This window comes from Chinchilla lanigera, unplaced genomic scaffold (assembly GCF_000276665.1).
Source record: "Chinchilla lanigera isolate Chin_1 unplaced genomic scaffold, ChiLan1.0 scaffold00125, whole genome shotgun sequence".
Taxonomy (NCBI): domain Eukaryota; kingdom Metazoa; phylum Chordata; class Mammalia; order Rodentia; family Chinchillidae; genus Chinchilla; species Chinchilla lanigera.
In genome coordinates, this window is record NW_004955526.1 from 2718083 (window position 1) to 2727349 (window position 9267).

A 9267-nucleotide genomic window follows, 5' to 3' on the forward strand; every position below is an offset into this window, starting at 1 on the left:
TTCAGTTAACTTAAAAAAAAAAAAAAAACATGTGCCAGGTCCTTTCACTCTAATGCAAAGAAGAAGAGAATTATTTATTTAAAATACATTGAGTAACCAACTATTCCATTTACTGGGCATTGTGGTGTCAGAAATCGAGCACATCAACATCGCTAACATCAAGACATTCACAACTTGACTGGGAGACAGCATGCGAATAAATAATGACCAATCAAAAACCCACTGCAGGGACAGCTGTGGACACACAGGGACACAGCCAGGAGTCAGCTGGAGAAGCAGCAGGAAGAAAAGAGGCCTGCGCTGAATCTGGCAAGGTGCTTGGTTCCTGCCCTCAGAGTGTACAATCTAATCAAGGCCAGGACAAATAGCCAAACTGCTATAGTGCAAGGCAGAATGAAGCTGCCACGGTAAGCCAAGTTCAGAGGGAAAGGGAACTCACATGACTTAGGTGGGGTAGGAGAAGAGGCAGACAGGAGACTACAACATGCTTTGAAGAAACTGATATTGAAGTAAGTCTCGAAGAATATGTTTTCAAGAGAATGCAGAGGAGCTGAAGAGGCATCCTAGAAAAGGGTTTTCACAAGCAAAGGCCCAGCATGGGGACTATGGTGTGGTCAGGATGGCAAGCAGTATAAGGAGTGGTGAGCAGAAAGAGTGGAAGTCAATAAGATTTCTTCAATGAGAAGATCCTGAGACAGGATGAAAAGGCCATCAACCGTGCCACCTCCAGATGCCACCTGGTTTACATGGCCAGATAAGTGCAATGGCAAGCAGAAATAGCAAACCTAACAAACTGAAGTACAGTGGGGGGAGGTCTTCTACTATAGTTTCATTATCCCAGTGTACCAGGTGGGCATGTCACCACAGAAATGTGGATGGCAGAGCTCTGTGGTAACATGCATGCTTAGCAGGTTTGAAGCCTGGGTTCAAACCAGAGGAGGGAGGGTGGCAGGAATATGGGCACAGATAGGTTGATCTTCCTGGGCTCCATTCAACCTCTTCCACTCAAGCACTGGTAAGACTATCAGGATCTCTCTTACTAGAATATAAGGGATAGATATGGCAAAGAATTGCACTTGCTGAGGGTTTTTTGTGATACTACATCTGTAGTCTTGGTTTATTATCTTATGGTGGTTTAGATTGACTGGTTCCTAAACCTCTCTGTTGTGGTCCTGGGATGGACCATTCTGCCTTGACTAAGAACCATTCTGCCTTGATAAGAACCATTCTGCCATGACTAACCTCTTGGGATGTTAAAGTTTCAACTGGATCCCATATACCTTCATGCTGTCCAAAGAGATGTTTGTGGATTCCTGTCTCCAATGCCCCAGCTTTTTAAGCTCGTGCATCATGAAGTTTCCAGGTGGTATGCAGATGCCTTGTCTTTTTTGTTGGTCTTAGTAACAAAAGGTTAGGGTAAAGAAGTCCCTTCACAGCAAGAGAGGCACTGACGGTGCTGATTTTAGAGTGAAACAAGTGCCTGGAGACCCAATGTTTATTCCATAAGTGTTATGACTTATAAAGAGCCTCAGTTTCCCTATTTGTGGAAAGTGAGGACTACATTGGAAAACTCTTGGTTTCCCAATTAGAACATAAGACTAGGTTCAGCAGGCCAATCCCTTACTTTTCTACTGTGAATCTGTACTTTGGTGTAATAGTAGCTGGCTGTGCATCTCAGTTCCTGCTCCTGAGGGATACAGGAAGCAATCTCTGAGTTTACTCATTTGGTCTGACCAAATGAGTTGAGTATGCACATGTTCAAAAGTGTCAAAATGGGACTTGGTCCACCTTTATGCTCCATCCAACTGGTTTTGCATATGTTTTCCTGAACATCACAGAGGGTCCACTAGGCCCCATGCTACTCCAGGATTTTTTTAAATTTTTATGGTAGAAGTAACCAGCTCAGTATAATGGCACATGAAAAACCAGATCTGCAAGTGTAGAGGAGGTCAACAGTGAATCATCCGGTTACTCATGCATGGATGAAGATGATCCATTCTAATAAAATACATGCTTTCATATCAGAAGAGTGGTATCGGTGGATGATGGTAGTGATAATGATGAGAATGAGGATGACTTTGATGTTGGTCACGTGAGCCAAAGTTCCTGTGACAGTGAAATGGAGCAAGAAGCAACCACATAGACACAGGAAAGGCACACCTCCTTCATTCTGATGACAAAGACAATAGCAATGTGAGTACATATTTGACTAGCTGAAATACTGCAAAATGGCCACGCAACTAAATGGAAAGATCCAATGTTAGAAGTAGATCCAAAAATATTGTGAGGGCTTTTGCAGGGGTAAAACACATGACCAGCACTGCCATTCAATGTTGGAAATTGCAAGAGAAGAAATGCTAAAAGATGCTGTGAAATACACAAAGGCTAAAATGCAAGTCAGATGTTCTGTATGTACCAATAACCTTATTCAAAAATGTATTTGTTATGACACTTCAGTAGCTGCACTGAAAGCATTTATTGGTGTCTTAGTTACTTTTCTCTGTTGCTGGGATAAAATACCTGACACTCAAAATTAAGGAAGGAAAGGTTTATTTAACTCACAGTTTGTAGAGGTTTTAGTCCATTATCAGCTGGCTCCCAGGCAGAGTGGTACATGGCATAGGGGCAACAGTCCAAGGGGGCAGAAGACAGCAAAAACAACAAGAGCAAAACCGGAGAGAGCAAGCTTCTTTTCCTCCCTTACATTATAAGCAGACTATCCCACCCCCAGGGCAGGTGTAGCCCTCACACAATTTCCATGCTCCTCTTACACAAGATGAGGATGTTTGCAAAGGAAGGACCCTGGCTCCCTGCTGAGCTGCTTAGTTAAACTTCTAAACTTTTAAACTTAACACATTGTATCAACCATTACAATGGGTCTGCTGTACTTAGCAGGATTTCTTCTGGTAATCATAGAAATGTAAAAGAGTTATGGAAAAGTGGTGGGTAAAAATAGGGTCGGGGATATAGCTCAGCAGCATAAGAGCTTGCCTGGTAAGCCTGAGGTCATGAGTTTGATTTCTGGTACAAAAAAAAAAAAAAAAAAAAAAAAAAAAAAAAAAAAAAAAAAGCAATGGGTCAAAATATGGCACAAAAATGTATGCCCTTGTAGATGTGAAGACTTATTATGCTCTCAATTTAGACATTTATCCTGAACTCAACCCTCAGGCCCTTATTTGTCTAATAATAAACTGAGTGATGCTGTGAACAGATCTGTTGCTCCCATCGCCCAAACTAATCAGGGTGTGACATGCCACCGTTGGTCTACAGTTCCCAGTTGATGTTATATTGGCTAGCAGAGAACAAGCTGACCAGTGCAGGAACTGTGCACAGGGACAGAGCAGGAATTCCAAATGAAATGTTGCAATTTTAAGACAGAAAATTGTACAAGATGTTTTTGATGAGTTATGCAGCAACTATGACCTCACTTGAAACAGAAAACAATGGCCAAGGGTTGTATTTTACTTGATCCTAAACATAAACAGTTGGTAGGTTAGAAAGAAAATAAACAGTTTGGTAGGTTAGAAAGTTTGGTAGGTTAACATAAACAGTTTGGTAGGTTAGAAAGAAAATAACAAGTGCAAAATATCATGGAGAAATTTTCTTAGAGGACTGGGACTGGAGCTCCCAAGAGACAATTTACAGCAGAGGAAAAGCAAAATGTTTCTGCCCAGGAAACTACGCACAAAACTTGTGACGCACAGTAGTGAGCTGACAGGTGAACACGCAGGCTTGGCATTACACAGACTTACTATGACAACAGGAAAACCAAAACGATGTCAACTGTGCCCTAGAAGAAAGAACAGCAAAACGAAACATACATGCTACCAGTGTGATACTTGTGTATGGAGCATGCAGCTGTCCCGCGTGAAGACTGCCTTGAGTGTGACAGTTGGAGCGAAGCTTACTTCTGTGATAGACTAGTTTGTGTTTACACTGTAGTTCACATAGCTTTTTATTTCTGATGTTATCTTTTAGTTTTGTAAGCAAGTAAACAGCTGGTGCGAAAATGTTAATGTCTATTATAAGCATACATTATATATTGGATATTGTATTTTATTGATGTCTTCCTTCCCTCCAAGTGCATGTACAATATAGTACAATACAGTAGGAAGCTCCTAGCAAAACAGGAAGAGAGGTGACAAGATGGTCACATAGAAAAGGAAAGCTAAGCACACATGCTGTCAGTGAAAGTACGATGTGTGTGCATGGACTATGCAGTTGTCATGTGTGAAGCCCACCTTGGGTTTGCCAGTTGAAATACAGCTTTCTGCGGTAGAGTTCTATTGGTATTTTCATTGTAGTTCATATAAGAATCTATTTCTGATGTTACCTTTTAGGCTTTGTAAGCAAATACACAGCTGATATGAAAATATTGATGTCTATTCTAAACACACGATACATATTAAGAATTTAAAAATTTATTTGATATTTTATGTTCCGTTAACTACACACTATATAACACTAACCTCCTGGCAAAACAGCAAGACCACTGAGATGTCAAGTATGTCTTACCAAAAGGCCAGGAAAGTGAAAGACATGTGCTATCAGTGTAAGTAAGGTGTGTGTATGGGATGTGCTGTTGTCATGTGTGAAGTCTGCCTTAGATGTGATAACTGAAGGAAAGAGTTTTTTTTTGTAGAGTGAGATTGGTATTTTCATTGTAGTTCATATAGGAACTTATTTCTGATGTTCTTTTCTAGATTTTGCACATCAATAATCAGTCAATGTTGAAAGTTTTGATGCTTTTAATAACTACAAAATAAATATTAAAAACTCAATACTTTATTTTTGTGATTTTTTTCCTGTTAAGCATTCATTCTTTAATATAATAAAACTCACAAAACTAAAATTAATAACTCATCAATAGAAATATATAAAGAATATATGTGGGTCTGGCAGACCCATTTTTATATGCATTCATAACAAGATTAGTCTTATGTCCCAATCTACATCTAAAAACTCAGTCTCAAACCCTTCCTTAATTTCTCATTAACAGGCAAAAAAATGGGGAGCCATTTGCTTCTCACATGATTGTACAATCTGGTCAACATGTTCACTATTAGTTCTGGCATTCTGTCAAATACTTTTTTTTTGAGACAGGGTCTCACTATGCAGTTCAGACTAACCTTGAACTTGATTTGTAGCCCAGGCTGGCCTCAAACTCACAGCGATCCTCCTGTCTCAGCCTCTGGAGTTCTGGGATTACAGGTATGCGCCACCATACCTGGCTCTCTGTCAAATTCTATTGGTTGACACAACCTTCATTTTTCTGCTTCCAGATAGCTGTGTCTCTGTCAGTACCCTATCTCTATTGCCAAAAATCTCCAAAACATGAAAAGTTTGCGACTTCCTTTTATTTCCAAGTTAGCAAGCTCACCAACTGATTTTATCACACAAGTATTAGACACTAAAGCATCTGTGTTAAATATAAAGGACAATGAACCATTCACAGGAGGAGTAACCAGGGTGTCACTGTTATGTTTTCCCCACCCGCTGACCCAAAGTCTAATTTCACAGCCGCTACGAAGAAGGCCAGATAATACAGATCACTGGGTGGGGCTGCTCTACAGGAAAGGAAGCCTGGACCTGGGGAAGCTGGCTCTTATCCTGGGCAGTGAGCACACCTGCTCTTCTCTCCGGAGGGAGTCATTTTCTGTGGGTTCCAAGGCCGTTCACTGTGAAGCCATCCTTGAAAAGACAGCGTGGAGCAAAAAGTAGTGAGTACTTCACTTCTGAGATACGTAAAACCTACAGAGAGAACTGTCTCCCACCAAAGGCCTTTAGTTTCTTAATAGAAATTGACAGAAGCTACTAGTATGTATGAATTAACGTCCAATTCCCATTTTGCAAGAACTAAGGTTGTATTCAGCTGTACATAACAAAATCCTGACTACAACTACTTAACTAAATGTGTGTTTTATTTTGTTTTCTTTTGCACATAAGCAGAAGCTCAGGAGCCGACTGTTCAGGTCTGGTACAGCTAAAACTGAGGTTGTCAAAGACCCAGGTCCGTCTATTTTTGCTCCCCTAGCCTCATCCTTTGGCTTCCTAGCTCACTATCACAATGAGAGTGTTCTACTTCCATTCATAACAACTCTAGTACAAGGTTGAAAGCAGCAATGACTGGATTCAAAGGAAGCCAAAGATAGGAAAAAGAGTTAATATGTATGTGTAAGGTGATTAGGAGAAACAAGTTGATTTCCCTAACACATTAGGGATATAAACATTTCTTGGGAAACTTTGGCAAGTAGGTAGATTATACCAATATGAAGCAGTTTAGAGGCCTTGGGCCGGGAACTAATTAACAATTTAATAAGAATGACCCGAAAGCCTGCAACAGCAATTAATTTAGCAAATAATCTGCGGTTCAAAAATACACTTTTAACGCACAAAGGTAACTTGAACGGGTACAGAGTGACACAACACAAATGGTGCTGTAAGATGTCATGGTCCGGTGCTACTCTTCAGATTCGAGCGTTACCACACAGTGTCGGGCTGTGCAAAAACAGGCGCCAGAGTTACAAGATCAAAATTCAGCCCGGATCTGTCTTAGTCTGTGAGGACTCCCTGGAGTGCCAATGTACTTCTCTACTTTCTGCATTACTTTGTGGAATTACTAGGTAGAATTTAGCAGCAAAAATCCTAATTTTCCCTACATTAGAAACATGCTTATATGAATAATTCTTTTTTAGTCATTACAATTTGACCTGCTGCAGTTGTCAACAACATTCAGCTTTTAGCATAAACTAAAGCAATCAGTTTCTAAATAGTCTTGTTCCTACATATCTGTGTATACTAAATATCTCACTTTATTGAATAATCTCAAAGTCCTGAGCCAGGTGTGGTGGCGCACACCTGCAATCCCAGCACTCGGGAAGCTGAGGCAGGAGGATCGTTGCGAGTTTGAGACCAGCCTGGGCTAAAAAGTGAGCTCGAAACCAGCCTGAACTGCATAGCGAGACCCTATCTCAAAAAGACAGAAAAAAAAAATCAAAGTTGTCTAAATCTTGCTATGAAAAAGTTTTGGCAGAGTTGAGTGTCAATGTGGTAATGATGTTTGAAGCTTGTCAATGTGTTTCAATAAATGACTGTCAGCTTTTTCAGGGCTGAAACACAACACACTCACAACTTAAAAAGAGGAGAGGTTTAATTTGGCTCCCGGTTTTAAAAGTTCAGTTCATGGTCAGCTGGCTCCAAGCCAGGAATGTCAAGGTGGAAGTGTGGGGCACAGCAAAGCTGCTCCGTAGATGCCAGTCGGGAAGCAGAACAGGGAGGAGTACCAGAGAGAAATGCGTGCAGGGCCATATACAGGGGCTGAGACCCCTCCTGCACGTCCCACCAGACACTGCCCACGGTGCACTGTATTAATCTGCTAGTGATCACGAAGTCTGCATACAGGACTAACAGTCATGTCAATTCCACTGTTAGCGCTGATAATTTAAAATTCTTTTGTTGTTGGTGGTGGGTTTTGTTTTTTTTTTATTTTGAGACAAGGTCTCCCTATGTAGCCCAAGCTGACAATGAACTCAGAGCTATCCTCCTGCCTCAGCATCCCAAGTGCTGGGAATACAGGCGTGAGACACCATGCCCAGCTCAACCTAAAATTCTTTATAGATGGTGGAGGCACTATCTGCGGCCAGCTACTATCAAGGGGAAAATTAGCTCCTTCCTTCCTCCTTGCCAGATTCTAAGGGTAAACTAACTTGTTTCTATTGTTTTAAAATCGTTAAATAACAAATACTGTAAATTTCCTCAATTAATCAAAAGCTAAACCCAGGCTCTAGAAGTTTGAAGATAGGTGCCATTGCAACAAACAATTATTGCTGTTATTAAAACTAATCACACAGACCTTTATATAGTTGAAAAACCTATTCCAAATTAATTTTCTTATTGAGCTTCTCTATATTCACATGAGAAATTACTCCCCAAGTAATACTATCTCGTTATACAGATAAGTCAATCTTTTTAATTTTTCTTTTTAATTTTTGTCTGCAGGGTTTCACCATGCAGTAGGTTGGCCTTGAACTCACTTTGCAGCCCTGGTTGATCTTGCAGCAATCCTCCTGCCTCAGCCTCCCACGTGTTGGGTGCCATGCCTTCAGCTCAATTTAGACAAAAAAAAAAGAGGCGGGGGGGGGGGGGGAGAAAGAGAAAGGGAGAAAGTTTAGGTGCTTGGTGGAAGTTACTCATGAAACTACCCTAGGAGACATTCACACTAGTTATGGCAACTATAACGAGATGCTGAACTCAAGGAGCCTAAGACATTACTGTCATTTGAAGCGCACACTAAACAGACGGTAAAGAAGGAAGACAGACATCTTTCTGAAGGAAGTACCTCTCATTTCAGATTTCACTGGGTTGGCTTCGGCAAAGAGCATTAACTTTTTACCAAATTAACCTACTCTGTTTTCAGAAGCTTCTAGATTGATGGAGCAAAACTTGGAAAAGTCAGAACCGCGTGACTAACTTCTCCCTCTGAGCCGATGTTTCTCCCACTGCTCTTCCCATATGGGCTGCCTAGGTCACCGGGGTCTTGTTAAGCGACAGACTTGGGGGAAGAGGGATCTGGAGACAGCCACCCCGGACATACTCTAACTCTCCAGAGGCGGAGTCTAGGAAAACTGTGGCTTGAACCTTGAACGTCTGGGATTTGGAAGTCAAACAGAAATATAAGATTTTTAGCCAGTGATCCAAGTGGTTCTTCCCTCAGCATGGCGTGGTGAAAGAGAGAAACCGCGTGTGCGGACTGGGATGAAAGGGTTACACTGCAGCCTCCGGCCTTTACCTGCAGGGTTGCTGGCTTAGGGTGAGCGCTGGATGAATGTGAGTTACAGAACTCTGGGACGCAGGTATCTGAAAGTTGCCAAAGTTCCGCACGACCTTAGGTTTCCGTCGCAGCCTGCAGTGACCGGCCGGCAGCTGGAGCGGAGCAGGGAGCGGAGAGACCCGGGTGTGTGCAAGTTCAGACCCCTCCCCCTCGGTCGGCATCCAGAGGTCAGGTTCCTCAGTCCGTCCCCAGGCACCTACAAAGAAGGACCGGGACCAACATAATGGGAGACTAGGAATTTACTGCGGACATCAATGAAATGTATTACAAATGCGAACGCTGTAAACTGCGCCCCATACATAAGGGAGTTTTACAAACGCCTATTCAAACAGGCGATCCGCTCTTCCCTAGCGTCTAAGTAAGCCACTCAGTAATTATCAGAAAAAACAGGAGAATAAATGAATAAATGTGACGATCCGGCAGTACTGGGGCAGCGG

The 9267-nt window shown here is 41.9% G+C and overlaps 1 long non-coding RNA gene across 1 annotated transcript; it reads right to left on the reverse strand.

Moving 5' to 3' along the window:
- Window positions 1-5166: 5166 nt before the first annotated feature.
- Window positions 5167-9252, reverse strand: LOC102005078. Its single transcript, XR_264658.2, has 3 exons — window positions 8789-9252; window positions 8034-8105; window positions 5167-5691 (listed from the first exon to the last, which is right to left on the reverse strand). It is a non-coding gene; the product is annotated as an uncharacterized LOC102005078 (long non-coding RNA).
- Between the last annotated feature and the right edge of the window lie 15 nt (window positions 9253-9267).